Genomic DNA, 22,088 nt, shown 5'->3' with positions numbered 1-22,088 from the left:
TGATAGATTTAGTTGGCTGGCTAGCAAAGGAAAAGAAGCTAGCCTGCATAGGTACAGTGCATTCGGAAAGTTTTCAGACCCCTTACTTTTTTCCACATTTTGTTACGTTACAGCCTTATACTAAAAAGGATGAAATAAAATAAAATCTATCTACACACAATACCACATAATGACAAAGCGATAGCATATAGTTTTTATTAATGAAAAAAATATTTTAAAAATACCTTATTTACATACATTTTCAGACCCTTTGCTATGAGACTGGAAATTGAGCTCAGGTCCATCCTGTTTCCATTGATCATCCTTGAGATGTTTCTTCAACTTGATTGGAGTCCACCTGTGGTAAATTCAAATGATTGGTCATTTCTGCAGCATTGAAGGTACCCAAGAACACAGTGGCTTCCATCACTCTTAAATGGAAGAAGTTTTGAACCACCAAGCCTCTTCCAAGAGCCGCTGCACACAATAATTCCCGGCTTCTCAAGCCTTATTGTTTAATTAATTGACTAAGTAATTTCTGATTTCATTAGGCTCTGAGAGCGATAAATGTCCCACCCAGCCAAAGTCAGTCACACCCTTAGTTTTCCAATCATTCGGTTTCCGTATTGTAGTGGTTATCACGTTCGCCTCACACGCGAAAGGTCCCCGGTTCGAGACCGGGCGGAAACACATCTTAACAGATTGGTCCTTCGCACTTCTCAGTATTTGCTATTCAGACTTTAGTTTCAGTAGTGTATTGGTTATCACGTTTCCCTCACACGCGAAAGGTCCCCGGTTCGAAACCGGGTGGAAACATTTTGTAATATTCAATATTTCCCAATGCCCAGAGGCTAGCATTTGGTTTGAAACAGTTGAGGTTTGTCTAAACCTTGCTGTCTACCTCTCCGACCAGTGGATCAATGTTGCCGTTTTTTTGGGGACCTCCACCATGCGATCTGTATGAATGTGACCAGACTGACAGCTTCTCTGAGCCAGGCAAATTCATTTATCAGGGTCATTGTAATGGATATATCCAAAGAAATGGCAATATAATCCAAGGTAAAACAAACAAAAATGTAGATAGTTTTCTGTCATTTCAGCTGCTTGATGTGATTGTGTGATAGATTTAGTTGGCTGGCTAGCAAAGGAAAAGAAGCTAGCCTGCATAGGTACAGTGCATTCGGAAAGTTTTCAGACCCCTTACTTTTTTCCACATTTTGTTACGTTACAGCCTTATACTAAAATGGATGAAATAAAATAAAATCTATCTACACACAATACCACATAATGACAAAGCGATAGCATATAGTTTTTATTAATGAAAAAAATATTTTAAAAATACCTTATTTACATACATTTTCAGACCCTTTGCTATGAGACTGGAAATTGAGCTCAGGTCCATCCTGTTTCCATTGATCATCCTTGAGATGTTTCTTCAACTTGATTGGAGTCCACCTGTGGTAAATTCAAATGATTGGTCATTTCTGCAGCATTGAAGGTACCCAAGAACACAGTGGCTTCCATCACTCTTAAATAGAAGAAGTTTGGAACCACCAAGCCTCTTCCAAGTTCCGGCTGCACACGATAATTCCCGGCTTCTCATGTCTACCTCACATAATATCCCAAATTGAGTTCCACAGAAAGAGCCATAATACCCATTAAATATTTTAAAAATACCTTATTTACATACGTTTTCAGACCCTTTGCTATGAGGCTGGAAATTGAGCTCAGGTCCATCCTGTTTCCATTGATCATCCTTGAGATGTTTCTTCAACTTGATTGGAGTCCACCTGTGGTAAATTCAAATGATTGGTCATTTCTGCAGCATTGAAGGTACCCAAGAACACAGTGGCTTCCATCACTCTTAAATGGAAGAAGTTTTGAACCACCAAGCCTCTTCCAAGAGCCGCTGCACACAATAATTCCCGGCTTCTCAAGCCTTATTGTTTAATTAATTGACTAAGTAATTTCTGATTTCAATAGGTTCTGAGAGCGATCAATGTCCCACCCAGCCAAAGTCAGCCACACCCTTAGTATTCCACTCATTGGGTTTCCGTAGTGTAGTGGTTATCATGTTCGCCTCACACGCGAAAGGTCCCCGGTTCGAGACCGGGCGGAAACACATTTTAACAGATTGGTCCTTCGCACTTCTCAGTATTTGCTATTCAGAATTTAGTTTCAGTAGTGTATTGGTTATCACGTTCGCCTCACTCGCGAAAGTCAGTCACACCCTTAGTTTTCCAATCTTTCGGTTTCCGTAGTGTAGTGGTTATCACGTTTGCCTCACATGCGAAAGGTCCCCGGTTCGAAACCGGGTGAAAACATTTTGTAATATTCAATATTTCCCAATGCCCAGAGGCTAGCATTTGGTTTGAAACAGTTGAGGTTTGTCTAAACCTTGCTGTCTACCTCTCCGACCAGTGGATCAATGTTGCCGTTTTTTTGGGGACCTCCACCATGCGATCTGTATGAATGTGACCAGACTGACAGCTTCTCTGAGCCAGGCAAATTCATTTATCAGGGTCATTGTAATGGATATATCCAAAGAAATGGCAATATAATCCAAGGTAAAACAAACAAAAATGTAGATCGTTTTCTGTCATTTCAGCTGCTTGATGTGATTGTGTGATAGATTTAGTTGGCTGGCTAGCAAAGGAAAAGAAGCTAGCCTGCATAGGTACAGTGCATTCGGAAAGTTTTCAGACCCCTTACTTTTTTCCACATTTTGTTACGTTACAGCCTTATACTAAAAAGGATGAAATAAAATAAAATCTATCTACACACAATACCACATAATGACAAAGCGATAGCATATAGTTTTTATTAATGAAAAAAATATTTTAAAAATACCTTATTTACGTACATTTTCAGACCCTTTGCTATGAGACTGGAAATTGAGCTCAGGTCCATCCTGTTTCCATTGATCATCCTTGAGATGTTTCTTCAACTTGATTGGAGTCCACCTGTGGTAAATTCAAATGATTGGTCATTTCTGCAGCATTGAAGGTACCCAAGAACACAGTGGCTTCCATCACTCTTAAATGGAAGAAGTTTTGAACCACCAAGCCTCTTCCAAGAGCCGCTGCACACAATAATTCCCGGCTTCTCAAGCCTTATTGTTTAATTAATTGACTAAGTAATTTCTGATTTCATTAGGTTCTGAGAGCGATAAATGTCCCACCCAGCCAAAGTCAGTCACACCCTTAGTTTTCCAATCATTCGGTTTCCGTATTGTAGTGGTTATCACGTTCGCCTCACACGCGAAAGGTCCCCGGTTCGAGACCGGGCGGAAACACATCTTAACAGATTGGTCCTTCGCACTTCTCAGTATTTGCTATTCAGACTTTAGTTTCAGTAGTGTATTGGTTATCACGTTCGCCTCACACGCGAAAGTCAGTCACACCCTTAGTTTCCCAATCTTTCGGTTTCCGTAGTGTAGTGGTTATCACGTTCGCCTCACACGCGAAAGGTCCCCGGTTCGAAACCGGGTGGAAACATTTTGTAATATTCAATATTTCCCAATGCCCAGAGGCTAGCATTTGGTTTGAAACAGTTGAGGTTTGTCTAAACCTTGCTGTCTACCTCTCCGACCAGTGGATCAATGTTGCCGTTTTTTTGGGGACCTCCACCATGCGATCTGTATGAATGTGACCAGACTGACAGCTTCTCTGAGCCAGGCAAATTCATTTATCAGGGTCATTGTAATGGATATATCCAAAGAAATGGCAATATAATCCAAGGTAAAACAAACAAAAATGTAGATCGTTTTCTGTCATTTCAGCTGCTTGATGTGATTGTGTGATAGATTTAGTTGGCTGGCTAGCAAAGGAAAAGAAGCTAGCCTGCATAGGTACAGTGCATTCGGAAAGTTTTCAGACCCCTTACTTTTTTCCACATTTTGTTACGTTACAGCCTTATACTAAAATGGATGAAATAAAATAAAATCTATCTACACACAATACCACATAATGACAAAGCGATAGCATATAGTTTTTATTAATGAAAAAAATATTTTAAAAATACCTTATTTACATACATTTTCAGACCCTTTGCTATGAGACTGGAAATTGAGCTCAGGTCCATCCTGTTTCCATTGATCATCCTTGAGATGTTTCTTCAACTTGATTGGAGTCCACCTGTGGTAAATTCAAATGATTGGTCATTTCTGCAGCATTGAAGGTACCCAAGAACACAGTGGCTTCCATCACTCTTAAATAGAAGAAGTTTGGAAGCACCAAGCCTCTTCCAAGTTCCGGCTGCACACGATAATTCCCGGCTTCTCATGTCTACCTCACATAATATCCCAAATTGAGTTCCACAGAAAGAGCCATAATACCCATTAAATATTTTAAAAATACCTTATTTACATACGTTTTCAGACCCTTTGCTATGAGGCTGGAAATTGAGCTCAGGTCCATCCTGTTTCCATTGATCATCCTTGAGATGTTTCTTCAACTTGATTGGAGTCCACCTGTGGTAAATTCAAATGATTGGTCATTTCTGCAGCATTGAAGGTACCCAAGAACACAGTGGCTTCCATCACTCTTAAATGGAAGAAGTTTTGAACCACCAAGCCTCTTCCAAGAGCCGCTGCACACAATAATTCCCGGCTTCTCAAGCCTTATTGTTTAATTAATTGACTAAGTAATTTCTGATTTCAATAGGTTCTGAGAGCGATCAATGTCCCACCCAGCCAAAGTCAGCCACACCCTTAGTATTCCACTCATTGGGTTTCCGTAGTGTAGTGGTTATCACGTTCGCCTCACACGCGAAAGGTCCCCGGTTCGAGACCGGGCGGAAACGCATTTTAACAGATTGGTCCTTCACACTTCTCAGTATTTGCTATTCAGAATTTAGTTTCAGTAGTGTATTGGTTATCACGTTCGCCTCACACGCGAAAGTCAGTCACACCCTTAGTTTTCCAATCATTCGGTTTCCGTAGTGTAGTGGTTATCACGTTCGCCTCACACGCGAAAGGTCCCCGGTTCGAAACCGGGTGGAAACATTTTGTAATATTCAATATTTCCCAATGCCCAGAGGCTAGCATTTGGTTTGAAACAGTTGAGGTTTGTCTAAACCTTGCTGTCTACCTCTCCGACCAGTGGATCAATGTTGCCGTTTTTTTGGGGACCTCCACCATGCGATCTGTATGAATGTGACCAGACTGACAGCTTCTCTGAGCCAGGCAAATTCATTTATCAGGGTCATTGTAATGGATATATCCAAAGAAATGGCAATATAATCCAAGGTAAAACAAACAAAAATGTAGATTGTTTTCTGTCATTTCAGCTGCTTGATGTGATTGTGTGATAGATTTAGTTGGCTGGCTAGCAAAGGAAAAGAAGCTAGCCTGCATAGGTACAGTGCATTCGGAAAGTTTTCAGACCCCTTACTTTTTTCCACATTTTGTTACGTTACAGCCTTATACTAAAATGGATGAAATAAAATAAAATCTATCTACACACAATACCACATAATGACAAAGCGATAGCATATAGTTTTTATTAATGAAAAAAATATTTTAAAAATACCTTATTTACATACATTTTCAGACCCTTTGCTATGAGACTGGAAATTGAGCTCAGGTCCATCCTGTTTCCATTGATCATCCTTGAGATGTTTCTTCAACTTGATTGGAGTCCACCTGTGGTAAATTCAAATGATTGGTCATTTCTGCAGCATTGAAGGTACCCAAGAACACAGTGGCTTCCATCACTCTTAAATAGAAGAAGTTTGGAACCACCAAGCCTCTTCCAAGTTCCGGCTGCACACGATAATTCCCGGCTTCTCATGTCTACCTCACATAATATCCAAAATTGAGTTCCACAGAAAGAGCCATAATACCCATTAAATATTTTAAAAATACCTTATTTACGTAAGTTTTCAGACCCTTTGCTATGAGGCTGGAAATTGAGCTCAGGTCCATCCTGTTTCCATTGATCATCCTTGAGATGTTTCTTCAACTTGATTGGAGTCCACCTGTGGTAAATTCAAATGATTGGTCATTTCTGCAGCATTGAAGGTACCCAAGAACACAGTGGCTTCCATCACTCTTAAATGGAAGAAGTTTTGAACCACCAAGCCTCTTCCAAGAGCCGCTGCACACAATAATTCCCGGCTTCTCAAGCCTTATTGTTTAATTAATTGACTAAGTAATTTCTGATTTCATTAGGTCCTGAGAGCGATAAATGTCCCACCCAGCCAAAGTCAGTCACACCCTTAGTTTTCCAATCATTCGGTTTCCGTAGTGTAGTGGTTATCACGTTCGCCTCACACGCGAAAGGTCCCCGGTTCGAGACCGGGCGGAAACACATTTTAACAGATTGGTCCTTCGCACTTCTCAGTATTTGCTATTCAGAATTTAGTTTCAGTAGTGTATTGGTTATCACGTTCGCCTCACACGCGAAAGTCAGTCACACCCTTAGTTTTCCAATCATTCGGTTTCCGTAGTGTAGTGGTTATCACGTTCGCCTCACATGCGAAAGGTCCCTGGTTCGAAACCGGGTGGAAACATTTTGTAATATTCAATATTTCCCAATGCCCAGAGGCTAGCATTTGGTTTGAAACAGTTGAGGTTTGTCTAAACCTTGCTGTCTACCTCTCCGACCAGTGGATCAATGTTGCCGTTTTTTTGGGGACCTCCACCATGCGATCTGTATGAATGTGACCAGACTGACAGCTTCTCTGAGCCAGGCAAATTCATTTATCAGGGTCATTGTAATGGATATATCCAAAGAAATGGCAATATAATCCAAGGTAAAACAAACAAAAATGTAGATCGTTTTCTGTCATTTCAGCTGCTTGATGTGATTGTGTGATAGATTTAGTTGGCTGGCTAGCAAAGGAAAAGAAGCTAGCCTGCATAGGTACAGTGCATTCGGAAAGTTTTCAGACCCCTTACTTTTTTCCACATTTTGTTACGTTACAGCCTTATACTAAAATGGATGAAATAAAATAAAATCTATCTACACACAATACCACATAATGACAAAGCGATAGCATATAGTTTTTATTAATGAAAAAAATATTTTAAAAATACCTTATTTACATACATTTTCAGACCCTTTGCTATGAGACTGGAAATTGAGCTCAGGTCCATCCTGTTTCCATTGATCATCCTTGAGATGTTTCTTCAACTTGATTGGAGTCCACCTGTGGTAAATTCAAATGATTGGTCATTTCTGCAGCATTGAAGGTACCCAAGAACACAGTGGCTTCCATCACTCTTAAATAGAAGAAGTTTGGAACCACCAAGCCTCTTCCAAGTTCCGGCTGCACACGATAATTCCCGGCTTCTCATGTCTACCTCACATAATATCCCAAATTGAGTTCCACAGAAAGAGCCATAATACCCATTAAATATTTTAAAAATACCTTATTTACGTAAGTTTTCAGACCCTTTGCTATGAGGCTGGAAATTGAGCTCAGGTCCATCCTGTTTCCATTGATCATCCTTGAGATGTTTCTTCAACTTGATTGGAGTCCACCTGTGGTAAATTCAAATGATTGGTCATTTCTGCAGCATTGAAGGTACCCAAGAACACAGTGGCTTCCATCACTCTTAAATGGAAGAAGTTTTGAACCACCAAGCCTCTTCCAAGAGCCGCTGCACACAATAATTCCCGGCTTCTCAAGCCTTATTGTTTAATTAATTGACTAAGTAATTTCTGATTTCATTAGGTTCTGAGAGCGATAAATGTCCCACCCAGCCAAAGTCAGTCACACCCTTAGTTTTCCAATCATTCGGTTTCCGTAGTGTAGTGGTTATCACGTTCGCCTCACACGCGAAAGGTCCCCGGTTCGAGACCGGGCGGAAACACATTTTAACAGATTGGTCCTTCGCACTTCTCAGTATTTGCTATTCAGACTTTAGTTTCAGTAGTGTATTGGTTATCACGTTCGCCTCACACGCGAAAGTCAGTCACACCCTTAGTTTCCCAATCTTTCGGTTTCCGTAGTGTAGTGGTTATCACGTTCGCCTCACACGCGAAAGGTCCCCGGTTCGAAACCGGGTGGAAACATTTTGTAATATTCAATATTTCCCAATGCCCAGAGGCTAGCATTTGGTTTGAAACAGTTGAGGTTTGTCTAAACCTTGCTGTCTACCTCTCCGACCAGTGGATCAATGTTGCCGTTTTTTTGGGGACCTCCACCATGCGATCTGTATGAATGTGACCAGACTGACAGCTTCTCTGAGCCAGGCAAATTCATTTATCAGGGTCATTGTAATGGATATATCCAAAGAAATGGCAATATAATCCAAGGTAAAACAAACAAAAATGTAGATTGTTTTCTGTCATTTCAGCTGCTTGATGTGATTGTGTGATAGATTTAGTTGGCTGGCTAGCAAAGGAAAAGAAGCTAGCCTGCATAGGTACAGTGCATTCGGAAAGTTTTCAGACCCCTTACTTTTTTCCACATTTTGTTACGTTACAGCCTTATACTAAAATGGATGAAATAAAATAAAATCTATCTACACACAATACCACATAATGACAAAGCGATAGCATATAGTTTTTATTAATGAAAAAAATATTTTAAAAATACCTTATTTACATACATTTTCAGACCCTTTGCTATGAGACTGGAAATTGAGCTCAGGTCCATCCTGTTTCCATTGATCATCCTTGAGATGTTTCTTCAACTTGATTGGAGTCCACCTGTGGTAAATTCAAATGATTGGTCATTTCTGCAGCATTGAAGGTACCCAAGAACACAGTGGCTTCCATCACTCTTAAATAGAAGAAGTTTGGAACCACCAAGCCTCTTCCAAGTTCCGGCTGCACACGATAATTCCCGGCTTCTCATGTCTACCTCACATAATATCCAAAATTGAGTTCCACAGAAAGAGCCATAATACCCATTAAATATTTTAAAAATACCTTATTTACGTAAGTTTTCAGACCCTTTGCTATGAGGCTGGAAATTGAGCTCAGGTCCATCCTGTTTCCATTGATCATCCTTGAGATGTTTCTTCAACTTGATTGGAGTCCACCTGTGGTAAATTCAAATGATTGGTCATTTCTGCAGCATTGAAGGTACCCAAGAACACAGTGGCTTCCATCACTCTTAAATGGAAGAAGTTTTGAACCACCAAGCCTCTTCCAAGAGCCGCTGCACACAATAATTCCCGGCTTCTCAAGCCTTATTGTTTAATTAATTGACTAAGTAATTTCTGATTTCATTAGGTCCTGAGAGCGATAAATGTCCCACCCAGCCAAAGTCAGTCACACCCTTAGTTTTCCAATCATTCGGTTTCCGTAGTGTAGTGGTTATCACGTTCGCCTCACACGCGAAAGGTCCCCGGTTCGAGACCGGGCGGAAACACATTTTAACAGATTGGTCCTTCGCACTTCTCAGTATTTGCTATTCAGAATTTAGTTTCAGTAGTGTATTGGTTATCACGTTCGCCTCACACGCGAAAGTCAGTCACACCCTTAGTTTTCCAATCATTCGGTTTCCGTAGTGTAGTGGTTATCACGTTCGCCTCACATGCGAAAGGTCCCTGGTTCGAAACCGGGTGGAAACATTTTGTAATATTCAATATTTCCCAATGCCCAGAGGCTAGCATTTGGTTTGAAACAGTTGAGGTTTGTCTAAACCTTGCTGTCTACCTCTCCGACCAGTGGATCAATGTTGCCGTTTTTTTGGGGACCTCCACCATGCGATCTGTATGAATGTGACCAGACTGACAGCTTCTCTGAGCCAGGCAAATTCATTTATCAGGGTCATTGTAATGGATATATCCAAAGAAATGGCAATATAATCCAAGGTAAAACAAACAAAAATGTAGATCGTTTTCTGTCATTTCAGCTGCTTGATGTGATTGTGTGATAGATTTAGTTGGCTGGCTAGCAAAGGAAAAGAAGCTAGCCTGCATAGGTACAGTGCATTCGGAAAGTTTTCAGACCCCTTACTTTTTTCCACATTTTGTTACGTTACAGCCTTATACTAAAATGGATGAAATAAAATAAAATCTATCTACACACAATACCACATAATGACAAAGCGATAGCATATAGTTTTTATTAATGAAAAAAATATTTTAAAAATACCTTATTTACATACATTTTCAGACCCTTTGCTATGAGACTGGAAATTGAGCTCAGGTCCATCCTGTTTCCATTGATCATCCTTGAGATGTTTCTTCAACTTGATTGGAGTCCACCTGTGGTAAATTCAAATGATTGGTCATTTCTGCAGCATTGAAGGTACCCAAGAACACAGTGGCTTCCATCACTCTTAAATAGAAGAAGTTTGGAACCACCAAGCCTCTTCCAAGTTCCGGCTGCACACGATAATTCCCGGCTTCTCATGTCTACCTCACATAATATCCCAAATTGAGTTCCACAGAAAGAGCCATAATACCCATTAAATATTTTAAAAATACCTTATTTACGTAAGTTTTCAGACCCTTTGCTATGAGGCTGGAAATTGAGCTCAGGTCCATCCTGTTTCCATTGATCATCCTTGAGATGTTTCTTCAACTTGATTGGAGTCCACCTGTGGTAAATTCAAATGATTGGTCATTTCTGCAGCATTGAAGGTACCCAAGAACACAGTGGCTTCCATCACTCTTAAATGGAAGAAGTTTTGAACCACCAAGCCTCTTCCAAGAGCCGCTGCACACAATAATTCCCGGCTTCTCAAGCCTTATTGTTTAATTAATTGACTAAGTAATTTCTGATTTCATTAGGTTCTGAGAGCGATAAATGTCCCACCCAGCCAAAGTCAGTCACACCCTTAGTTTTCCAATCATTCGGTTTCCGTAGTGTAGTGGTTATCACGTTCGCCTCACACGCGAAAGGTCCCCGGTTTGAGACCGGGCGGAAACACATTTTAACAGATTGGTCCTTCGCACTTCTCAGTATTTGCTATTCAGACTTTAGTTTCAGTAGTGTATTGGTTATCACGTTCGCCTCACACGCGAAAGTCAGTCACACCCTTAGTTTCCCAATCTTTCGGTTTCCGTAGTGTAGTGGTTATCACGTTCGCCTCACACGCGAAAGGTCCCCGGTTCGAAACCGGGTGGAAACATTTTGTAATATTCAATATTTCCCAATGCCCAGAGGCTAGCATTTGGTTTGAAACAGTTGAGGTTTGTCTAAACCTTGCTGTCTACCTCTCCGACCAGTGGATCAATGTTGCCGTTTTTTTGGGGACCTCCACCATGCGATCTGTATGAATGTGACCAGACTGACAGCTTCTCTGAGCCAGGCAAATTCATTTATCAGGGTCATTGTAATGGATATATCCAAAGAAATGGCAATATAATCCAAGGTAAAACAAACAAAAATGTAGATCGTTTTCTGTCATTTCAGCTGCTTGATGTGATTGTGTGATAGATTTAGTTGGCTGGCTAGCAAAGGAAAAGAAGCTAGCCTGCATAGGTACAGTGCATTCGGAAAGTTTTCAGACCCCTTACTTTTTTCCACATTTTGTTACGTTACAGCCTTATACTAAAATGGATGAAATAAAATAAAATCTATCTACACACAATACCACATAATGACAAAGCGATAGCATATAGTTTTTATTAATGAAAAAAATATTTTAAAAATACCTTATTTACATACATTTTCAGACCCTTTGCTATGAGACTGGAAATTGAGCTCAGGTCCATCCTGTTTCCATTGATCATCCTTGAGATGTTTCTTCAACTTGATTGGAGTCCACCTGTGGTAAATTCAAATGATTGGTCATTTCTGCAGCATTGAAGGTACCCAAGAACACAGTGGCTTCCATCACTCTTAAATAGAAGAAGTTTGGAACCACCAAGCCTCTTCCAAGTTCCGGCTGCACACGATAATTCCCGGCTTCTCATGTCTACCTCACATAATATCCCAAATTGAGTTCCACAGAAAGAGCCATAATACCCATTAAATATTTTAAAAATACCTTATTTACGTAAGTTTTCAGACCCTTTGCTATGAGACTGGAAATTGAGCTCAGGTCCATCCTGTTTCCATTGATCATCCTTGAGATGTTTCTTCAACTTGATTGGAGTCCACCTGTGGTAAATTCAAATGATTGGTCATTTCTGCAGCATTGAAGGTACCCAAGAACACAGTGGCTTCCATCACTCTTAAATGGAAGAAGTTTTGAACCACCAAGCCTCTTCCAAGAGCCGCTGCACACAATAATTCCCGGCTTCTCAAGCCTTATTGTTTAATTAATTGACTAAGTAATTTCTGATTTCAATAGGTTCTGAGAGCGATCAATGTCCCACCCAGCCAAAGTCAGCCACACCCTTAGTATGCCACTCATTGGGTTTCCGTAGTGTAGTGGTTATCACGTTCGACTAACATGCGGAAGGTCCCCGGTTCGAGACCGGGCGGAAACACATTTTAACAAATTGGTCCTTCGCACTTCTCAGTATTTGCTGTTCAGACATTAGTTTCAGTAGTGTATTGGTTATCACGTTCGCCTCACATGCGAAAGTCAGTCACACCCTTAGTTTTCCAAAAGTTCGGTTTCCGTAGTGTAGTGGTTATCACGTTTGCCTCACACGCGAAAGGTCCCCGGTTCGAATCCGGGCGGAAACATTTTGTAATATTCAATATTTCCCAATGCCAAAAGGCTAGCATTTGGTTTGAAACTGTTGAGGTTTGTCTAAACCTTGCTGTCTACCTCTCCGACCTGTGGATCAATGTTGCCGTTTTTTTGGGGACCTCCACCATGTGATCTGTATGAATGTGACCAGACTGACAGCTTCTCTGAGCCAGGCAAATTCATTTATCAGGGTCATTGTAATGGATATATCCAAAGAAATGGCAATATAATCCAAGGTAAAACAAACAAAAATGTAGATCGTTTTCTGTCATTTCAGCTGCTTGATGTGATTGTGTGATAGATTTAGTTGGCTGGCTAGCAAAGGAAAAGAAGCTAGCCTGCATAGGTACAGTGCATTCAGAAAGTTTTCAGACCCCTTACTTTTTTCCACATTTTGTTACGTTACAGCCTTATACTAAAATGGATGAAATAAAATAAAATCTATCCACACACAATACCACATAATGACAAAGCGATAGCATATAGTTTTTATTAATGAAAAAAATATTTTAAAAATACCTTATTTACATACATTTTCAGACCCTTTGCTATGAGACTGGAAATTGAGCTCAGGTCCATCCTGTTTCCATTGATCATCCTTGAGATGTTTCTTCAACTTGATTGGAGTCCACCTGTGGTAAATTCAAATGATTGGTCATTTCTGCAGCATTGAAGGTACCCAAGAACACAGTGGCTTCCATCACTCTTAAATAGAAGAAGTTTGGAACCACCAAGCCTCTTCCAAGTTCCGGCTGCACACGATAATTCCCGGCTTCTCATGTCTACCTCACATAATATCCCAAATTGAGTACCACAGAAAGAGCCATAATACCCATTAAATATTTTAAAAATACCTTATTTACGTACGTTTTCAGACCCTTTGCTATGAGGCTGGAAATTGAGCTCAGGTCCATCCTGTTTCCATTGATCAACCTTGACATGTTTCTTCAACTTGATTGGAGTCCACCTGTGGTAAATTCAAATGATTGGTCATTTCTGCAGCATTGAAGGTACCCAAGAACACAGTGGCTTCCATCACTCTTAAATGGAAGAAGTTTTGAACCACCAAGCCTCTTCCAAGAGCCGCTGCACACAATAATTCCCGGCTTCTCAAGCCTTATTGTTTAATTAATTGACTAAGTAATTTCTGATTTCATTAGGTTCTGAGAGCGATAAATGTCCCACCCAGCCAAAGTCAGCCACACCCTTAGTTTTCCACTCATTGGGTTTCCGTAGTGTAGAGGTTATCACGTTCGCCTAACACGCGAAAGGTCCCCGGTTCGAGACCGGGCGGAAACACATTTTAACAAATTGGTCCTTCGCACTTCTCAGTATTTGCTATTCAGACTTTAGTTTCAGTAGTGTATTGGTTATCACGTTCGCCACACACGCGAAAGTCAGTCACACCCTTAGTCTTCCAATCTTTCGGTTTCCGTAGTGTAGTGGTTATCACGTTCGCCTCACAAGCGAAAGGTCTCTGGTTCGAAACCGGGCGGAAACATTTTGTAATATTCAATATCTCCCAATGCCCAGAGGCTAGCATTGGGTTTGAAACAGTTGAGGTTTGTCTAAACCTTGCTGTCTACCTCTCCGACCTGTGGATCAATGTTGCCGTTTTTTTGGGGACCTCCACCATGAGATCTGTATGAATGTGACCAGACTGACAGCTTCTCTGAGCCAGGCAAATTCATTTATCAGGGTCATTGTAATGGATATATCCAAAGAAATGGCAATATAATCCAAGGTAAAACAAACAAAAATGTAGATTGTTTTCTGTCATTTCAGTTGCTTGATGTGATTGTGTGATAGATTTAGTTGGCTGGCTAGCAAAGGAAAAGAAGCTAGCCTGCATAGGTACAGTGCATTCGGAAAGTTTTCAGACCCCTTACTTTTTTCCACATTTTGTTACGTTACAGCCTTATACTAAAATGGATGAAATAAAATAAAATCTATCTACACACAATACCACATAATGACAAAGCGATAACATATAGTTTTTATTAATGAAAAAAATATTTTAAAAATACCTTATTTACATACATTTTCAGACCCTTTGCTATGAGGCTGGAAATTGAGCTCAGGTCCATCCTGTTTCCATTGATCATCCTTGAGATGTTTCTTCAACTTGATTGGAGTCCACCTGTGGTAAATTCAAATGATTGGTCATTTCTGCAGCATTGAAGGTACCCAAGAACACAGTGGCTTCCATCACTCTTAAATGGAAGAAGTTTGGAACCACCAAGCCTCTTCCAAGTTCCGGCTGCACACGATAATTCCCGGCTTCTCATGTCTACCTCACATAATATCCCAAATTGAGTTCCACAGAAAGAGCCATAATACCCATTAAATATTTTAAAAATACCTTATTTACGTAAGTTTTCAGACCCTTTGCTATGAGGCTGGAAATTGAGCTCAGGTCCATCCTGTTTCCATTGATCATCCTTGAGATGTTTCTTCAACTTGATTGGAGTCCACCTGTGGTAAATTCAAATGATTGGTCATTTCTGCAGCATTGAAGGTACCCAAGAACACAGTGGCTTCCATCACTCTTAAATGGAAGAAGTTTTGAACCACCAAGCCTCTTCCAAGAGCCGCTGCACACAATAATTCCCGGCTTCTCAAGCCTTATTGTTTAATTAATTGACTAAGTAATTTCTGATTTCATTAGGTTCTGAGAGCGATAAATGTCCCACCCAGCCAAAGTCAGCCACACCCTAAGTACTCCACTCATTGGGTTTCCGTAGTGAAGTGGTTATCACGTTCGCCTAACACGCGAAAGGTCCCCGGTTCGAGACCGGGCGGAAACACATTTTAACAAATTGGTCCTTCGCACTTCTCAGTATTTGCTATTCAGACTTTAGTTTCAGTAGTGTATTGGTTATCACGTTCGCCTCACACGCGAAAGTCAGTGACACCCTTAGTTTTCCAATCATTCGGTTTCCGTAGTGTAGTGGTTATCACGTTCGCCTCACACGCGAAAGGTCCCCGGTTCGAAACCGGGCGGAAACATTTTGTAATATTCAATATTTCCCAATGCCCAGAGGCTAGCATTTGGTTTGAAACAGTTGAGGTTTGTCTAAACCTTGCTGTCTACCTCTCCGACCTGTGGATCAATGTTGCCGTTTTTTTGGGGACCTCCACCATGAGATCTGTATGAATGTGACCAGACTGACAGCTTCTCTGAGCCAGGCAAATTCATTTATCAGGGTCATTGTAATGGATATATCCAAAGAAATGGCAATATAATCCAAGGTAAAACAAACAAAAATGTAGATCGTTTTCTGTCATTTCAGCTGCTTGATGTGATTGTGTGATAGATTTAGTTGGCTGGCTAGCAAAGGAAAAGAAGCTAGCCAGCATAGGTACAGTGCATTCGGAAAGTTTTCAGACCCCTTACATTTTTCCACATTTTGTTACGTTACAGCCTTATACTAAAATGGATGAAATAAAATAAAATCTATCTACACACAATACCACATAATGACAAAGCGATAACATATCGTTTTTATTAATGAAAAAAATATTTTAAAAATACCTTATTTACATACATTTTCAGACCCTTTGCTATGAGGCTGGAAATTGAGCTCAGGTCCATCCTGTTTCCATTGATCATCCTTGAGATGTTTCTTCAACTTGATTGGAGTCCACCTGTGGTAAATTCAAATGATTGGTCATTTCTGCAGCATTGAAGGTACCCAAGAACACAGTGGCTTCCATCACTCTTAAATGGAAGAAGTTTTGAACCACCAAGCCTCTTCCAAGAGCCGCTGCACACAATAATTCCCGGCTTCTCAAGCCTTATTGTTTAATTAATTGACTAAGTAATTTCTGATTTCATTAGATTCTGAGAGCGATAAATGTCCCACCCAGCCAAAGTCAGCCACACCCTTAGTACTCAACTCATTGGGTTTCCGTAGTGTAGTGGTTATCACGTTCGCCTAACACGCGAAAGATCCCCGGTTCGAGACCGGGCGGAAACACATTTCAACAAATTGGTCCTTCGCACTTCTCAGTATTTGCTATTCAGACTTTAGTTTCAGTAGTGTTTTGGTTATCACGTTCGCCTCACACGCGAAAGTCAGTCACACCCTTAGTTTTCCAAAAGTTCGGTTTCCGTAGTGTAGTGGTTATCACGTTTGCCTCACACGCGAAAGGTCCCCGGTTCAAATCCGGGCGGAAACATTTTGTAATATTCAATATTTCCCAATGCCAAAAGGCTAGCATTTGGTTTGAAACTGTTGAGGTTTGTCTAAACCTTGCTGTCTACCTCTCCGACCTGTGGATCAATGTTGCCGTTTTTTTGGGGACCTCCACCATGCGATCTGTATGAATGTGACCAGACTGACAGCTTCTCTGAGCCAGGCAAATTCATTTATCAGGGTCATTGTAATGGATATATCCAAAGAAATGGCAATATAATCCAAGGTAAAACAAACAAAAATGTAGATCGTTTTCTGTCATTTCAGCTGCTTGATGTGATTGTGTGATAGATTTAGTTGGCTGGCTAGCAAAGGAAAAGAAGCTAGCCTGCATAGGTACAGTGCATTCAGAAAGTTTTCAGACCCCTTACTTTTTTCCACATTTTGTTACGTTACAGCCTTATACTAAAATGGATGAAATAAAATTAAATCTATCCACACACAATACCACATAATGACAAAGCGATAGCATATAGTTTTTATTAATGAAAAAAATATTTTAAAAATACCTTATTTACATACATTTTCAGACCCTTTGCTATGAGGCTGGAAATTGAGCTCAGGTCCATCCTGTTTCCATTGATCATCCTTGAGATGTTTCTTCAACTTGATTGGAGTCCACCTGTGGTAAATTCAAATGATTGGTCATTTCTGCAGCATTGAAGGTACCCAAGAACACAGTGGCTTCCATCACTCTTAAATAGAAGAAGTTTGGAACCACCAAGCCTCTTCCAAGTTCCGGCTGCACACGATAATTCCCGGCTTCTCATGTCTACCTCACATAATATCCCAAATTGAGTTCCACAGAAAGAGCCATAATACCCATTAAATATTTTAAAAATACCTTATTTACGTACGTTTTCAGACCCTTTGCTATGAGGCTGGAAATTGAGCTCAGGTCCATCCTGTTTCCATTGATCAACCTTGACATGTTTCTTCAACTTGATTGGAGTCCACCTGTGGTAAATTCAAATGATTGGTCATTTCTGCAGCATTGAAGGTACCCAAGAACACAGTGGCTTCCATCACTCTTAAATGGAAGAAGTTTTGAACCACCAAGCCTCTTCCAAGAGCCGCTGCACACAATAATTCCCAGCTTCTCAAGCCTTATTGTTTAATTAATTGACTAAGTAATTTCTGATATCATTAGGTTCTGAGAGCGATAAATGTCCCACCCAGCCAAAGTCAGCCACACCCTTAGTTTTCCACTCATTGGGTTTCCGTAGTGTAGAGGTTATCACGTTCGCCTAACACGCGAAAGGTCCCCGGTTCGAGACCAGGCGGAAACACATTTTAACAAATTGGTCCTTCGCACTTCTCAGTATTTGCTATTCAGACTTTAGTTTCAGTAGTGTATTGGTTATCACGTTCGCCACACACGCGAAAGTCAGTCACACCCTTAGTCTTCCAATCTTTCGGTTTCCGTAGTGTAGTGGTTATCACGTTCGCCTCACAAGCGAAAGGTCTCTGGTTCGAAACCGGGTGGAAACATTTTGTAATATTCAATATCTCCCAATGCCCAGAGGCTAGCATTGGGTTTGAAACAGTTGAGGTTTGTCTAAACCTTGCTGTCTACCTCTCCGACCTGTGGATCAATGTTGCCGTTTTTTTGGGGACCTCCACCATGCGATCTGTATGAATGTGACCAGACTGACAGCTTCTCTGAGCCAGGCAAATTCATTTATCAGGGTCATTGTAATGGATATATCCAAAGAAATGGCAATATAATCCAAGGTAAAACAAACAAAAATGTAGATTGTTTTCTGTCATTTCAGTTGCTTGATGTGATTGTGTGATAGATTTAGTTGGCTGGCTAGCAAAGGAAAAGAAGCTAGCCTGCATAGGTACAGTGCATTCGGAAAGTTTTCAGACCCCTTACTTTTTTCCACATTTTGTTACGTTACAGCCTTATACTAAAATGGATGAAATAAAATAAAAATCTATCTACACACAATACCACACAATGACAAAGCGATAACATATAGTTTTTATTAATGAAAAAAATATTTTAAAAATACCTTATTTACATACATTTTCAGACCCTTTGCTATGAGGCTGGAAATTGAGCTCAGGTCCATCCTGTTTCCATTGATCATCCTTGAGATGTTTCTTCAACTTGATTGGAGTCCACCTGTGGTAAATTCAAATGATTGGTCATTTCTGCAGCATTGAAGGTACCCAAGAACACAGTGGCTTCCATCACTCTTAAATGGAAGAAGTTTTGAACCACCAAGCCTCTTCCAAGAGCCGCTGCACATAATAATTCCCGGCTTCTCAAGCCTTATTGTTTAATTAATTGACTAAGTAATTTCTGATATCATTAGGTTCTGAGAGCGATAAATGTCCCACCCAGCCAAAGTCAGCCACACCCTTAGTTTTCCACTCATTGGGTTTCCGTAGTGTAGAGGTTATCACGTACGCCTAACACGCGAAAGGTCACCGGTTCGAGACCGGGCGGAAACACATTTTAACAAATTGGTCCTTCTCACTTCTCAGTATTTGCTATTCAGACTTTAGTTTCAGTAGTGTATTGGTTATCACGTTCGCCACACACGCGAAAGTCAGTCACACCCTTAGTCTTCCAATCTTTCGGTTTCCGTAGTGTAGTGGTTATCACGTTCGCCTCACAAGCGAAAGGTCTCTGGTTCGAAACCGGGCGGAAACATTTTGTAATATTCAATATCTCCCAATGCCCAGAGGCTAGCATTGGGTTTGAAACAGTTGAGGTTTGTCTAAACCTTGCTGTCTACCTCTCCGACCTGTGGATCAATGTTGCCGTTTTTTGGGGGACCTCCACCATGCGATCTGTATGAATGTGACCAGACTGACAGCTTCTCTGAGCCAGGCAAATTCATTTATCAGGGTCATTGTAATGGATATATCCAAAGAAATGGCAATATAATCCAAGGTAAAACAAACAAAAATGTAGATCGTTTTCTGTCATTTCAGCTGCTTGATGTGATTGTGTGATAGATTTAGTTGGCTGGCTAGCAAAGGAAAAGAAGCTAGCCTGCATAGGTACAGTGCATTCAGAAAGTTTTCAGACCCCTTACTTTTTTCCACATTTTGTTACGTTACAGCCTTATACTAAAATGGATGAAATAAAATAAAATCTATCCACACACAATACCACATAATGACAAAGCGATAGCATATAGTTTTTATTAATGAAAAAAATATTTTAAAAATACCTTATTTACATACATTTTCAGACTCTTTGCTATGAGGCTGGAAATTGAGCTCAGGTCCATCCTGTTTCCATTGATCATCCTTGAGATGTTTCTTCAACTTGATTGGAGTCCACCTGTGGTAAATTCAAATGATTGGTCATTTCTGCAGCATTGAAGGTACCCAAGAACACAGTGGCTTCCATCACTCTTAAATAGAAGAAGTTTGGAACCACCAAGCCTCTTCCAAGTTCCGGCTGCACACGATAATTCCCGGCTTCTCATGTCTACCTCACATAATATCCCAAATTGAGTTCCACAGAAAGAGCCATAATACCCATTAAATATTTTAAAAATACCTTATTTACGTACGTTTTCAGACCCTTTGCTATGAGGCTGGAAATTGAGCTCAGGTCCATCCTGTTTCCATTGATCATCCTTGAGATGTTTCTTCAACTTGATTGGAGTCCACCTGTGGTAAATTCAAATGATTGGTCATTTCTGCAGCATTGAAGGTACCCAAGAACACAGTGGCTTCCATCACTCTTAAATGGAATAAGTTTTGAACCACCAAGCCTCTTCCAAGAGCCGCTGCACACAATAATTCCCGGCTTCTCAAGCCTTATTGTTTAATTAATTGACTAAGTAATTTCTGATTTCATTAGGTTCTGAGAGCGATAAATGTCCCACCCAGCCAAAGTCAGCCACACCCTTAGTACTCCACTCAATGGGTTTCCGTAGTGTAGTGGTTATCACGTTCGCCTAACACGCGAAAGGTCCCCGGTTCGAGACCGGGCGGAAACACATTTTAACAAATTGGTCCTTCGCACTTCTCAGTATTTGCTATTCAGACTTTAGTTTCAGTAGTGTATTGGTTATCACGTTCGCCTCACACGCGAAAGTCAGTGACACCCTTAGTTTTCCAATCATTCGGTTTCCGTAGTGTAGTGGTTATCACGTTCGCCTCACACGCGAAAGGTCCCCGGTTCGAAACCGGGCGGAAACATTTTGTAATATTCAATATTTCCCAATGCCCAGAGGCTAGCATTTGGTTTGAAACAGTTGAGGTTTGTCTAAACCTTGCTGTCTACCTCTCCGACCTGTGGATCAATGTTGCCGTTTTTTTGGGGACCTCCACCATGAGATCTGTATGAATGTGACCAGACTGACAGCTTCTCTGAGCCAGGCAAATTCATTTATCAGGGTCATTGTAATGGATATATCCAAAGAAATGGCAATATAATCCAAGGTAAAACAAACAAAAATGTAGATTGTTTTCTGTCATTTCAGTTGCTTGATGTGATTGTGTGATAGATTTAGTTGGCTGGCTAGCAAAGGAAAAGAAGCTAGCCTGCATAGGTACAGTGCATTCGGAAAGTTTTCAGACCCCTTACTTTTTTCCACATTTTGTTACGTTACAGCCTTATACTAAAATGGATGAAATAAAATAAAATCTATCTACACACAATACCACATAATGACAAAGCGATAACATATAGTTTTTATTAATGAAAAAAATATTTTAAAAATACCTTATTTACATACATTTTCAGACCCTTTGCTATGAGGCTGGAAATTGAGCTCAGGTCCATCCTGTTTCCATTGATCATCCTTGAGATGTTTCTTCAACTTGATTGGAGTCCACCTGTGGTAAATTCAAATGATTGGTCATTTCTGCAGCATTGAAGGTACCCAAGAACACAGTGGCTTCCATCACTCTTAAATGGAAGAAGTTTGGAACCACCAAGCCTCTTCCAAGTTCCGGCTGCACACGATAATTCCCGGCTTCTCATGTCTACCTCACATAATATCCCAAATTGAGTTCCACAGAAAGAGCCATAATACCCATTAAATATTTTAAAAATACCTTATTTACGTAAGTTTTCAGACCCTTTGCTATGAGGCTGGAAATTGAGCTCAGGTCCATCCTGTTTCCATTGATCATCCTTGAGATGTTTCTTCAACTTGATTGGAGTCCACCTGTGGTAAATTCAAATGATTGGTCATTTCTGCAGCATTGAAGGTACCCAAGAACACAGTGGCTTCCATCACTCTTAAATGGAAGAAGTTTTGAACCACCAAGCCTCTTCCAAGAGCCGCTGCACACAATAATTCCCGGCTTCTCAAGCCTTATTGTTTAATTAATTGACTAAGTAATTTCTGATTTCATTAGGTTCTGAGAGCGATAAAT

At 40.5% G+C, this 22,088-nt stretch overlaps 11 non-coding genes across 11 annotated transcripts; all 11 read left to right on the top strand.

Moving 5' to 3' along the window:
• Positions 1–4,709: 4,709 nt before the first annotated feature.
• trnav-cac (transfer RNA valine (anticodon CAC)) lies at positions 4,710–4,782 on the top strand. The gene has a single exon. It is a non-coding gene; the product is annotated as a tRNA-Val (tRNA).
• Positions 4,783–6,217: 1,435 nt separating this feature from the next.
• trnav-cac (transfer RNA valine (anticodon CAC)) lies at positions 6,218–6,290 on the top strand. The gene has a single exon. It is a non-coding gene; the product is annotated as a tRNA-Val (tRNA).
• A 1,435-nt stretch (positions 6,291–7,725) lies between these two features.
• Positions 7,726–7,798, top strand: trnav-cac (transfer RNA valine (anticodon CAC)). The gene has a single exon. It is a non-coding gene; the product is annotated as a tRNA-Val (tRNA).
• Positions 7,799–9,233: 1,435 nt separating this feature from the next.
• Positions 9,234–9,306, top strand: trnav-cac (transfer RNA valine (anticodon CAC)). The gene has a single exon. It is a non-coding gene; the product is annotated as a tRNA-Val (tRNA).
• Positions 9,307–12,451: 3,145 nt separating this feature from the next.
• trnav-cac (transfer RNA valine (anticodon CAC)) lies at positions 12,452–12,524 on the top strand. Its single transcript has one exon. It is a non-coding gene; the product is annotated as a tRNA-Val (tRNA).
• A 1,233-nt stretch (positions 12,525–13,757) lies between these two features.
• Positions 13,758–13,830, top strand: trnav-aac (transfer RNA valine (anticodon AAC)). Its single transcript has one exon. It is a non-coding gene; the product is annotated as a tRNA-Val (tRNA).
• A 1,637-nt stretch (positions 13,831–15,467) lies between these two features.
• trnav-cac (transfer RNA valine (anticodon CAC)) lies at positions 15,468–15,540 on the top strand. The gene has a single exon. It is a non-coding gene; the product is annotated as a tRNA-Val (tRNA).
• Positions 15,541–16,438: 898 nt separating this feature from the next.
• Positions 16,439–16,511, top strand: trnav-aac (transfer RNA valine (anticodon AAC)). Its single transcript has one exon. It is a non-coding gene; the product is annotated as a tRNA-Val (tRNA).
• A 129-nt stretch (positions 16,512–16,640) lies between these two features.
• Positions 16,641–16,713, top strand: trnav-cac (transfer RNA valine (anticodon CAC)). The gene has a single exon. It is a non-coding gene; the product is annotated as a tRNA-Val (tRNA).
• A 3,915-nt stretch (positions 16,714–20,628) lies between these two features.
• Positions 20,629–20,701, top strand: trnav-aac (transfer RNA valine (anticodon AAC)). The gene has a single exon. It is a non-coding gene; the product is annotated as a tRNA-Val (tRNA).
• Positions 20,702–20,830: 129 nt separating this feature from the next.
• trnav-cac (transfer RNA valine (anticodon CAC)) lies at positions 20,831–20,903 on the top strand. Its single transcript has one exon. It is a non-coding gene; the product is annotated as a tRNA-Val (tRNA).
• Positions 20,904–22,088: the final 1,185 nt, after the last annotated feature.

Source organism: Oncorhynchus mykiss, chromosome 8, assembly GCF_057628025.1.
Source record: "Oncorhynchus mykiss isolate SJ-2025 chromosome 8, ASM5762802v1, whole genome shotgun sequence".
NCBI lineage: Eukaryota > Metazoa > Chordata > Actinopteri > Salmoniformes > Salmonidae > Oncorhynchus > Oncorhynchus mykiss.
This window is presented reverse-complemented; position numbering and strand designations above follow the sequence as displayed.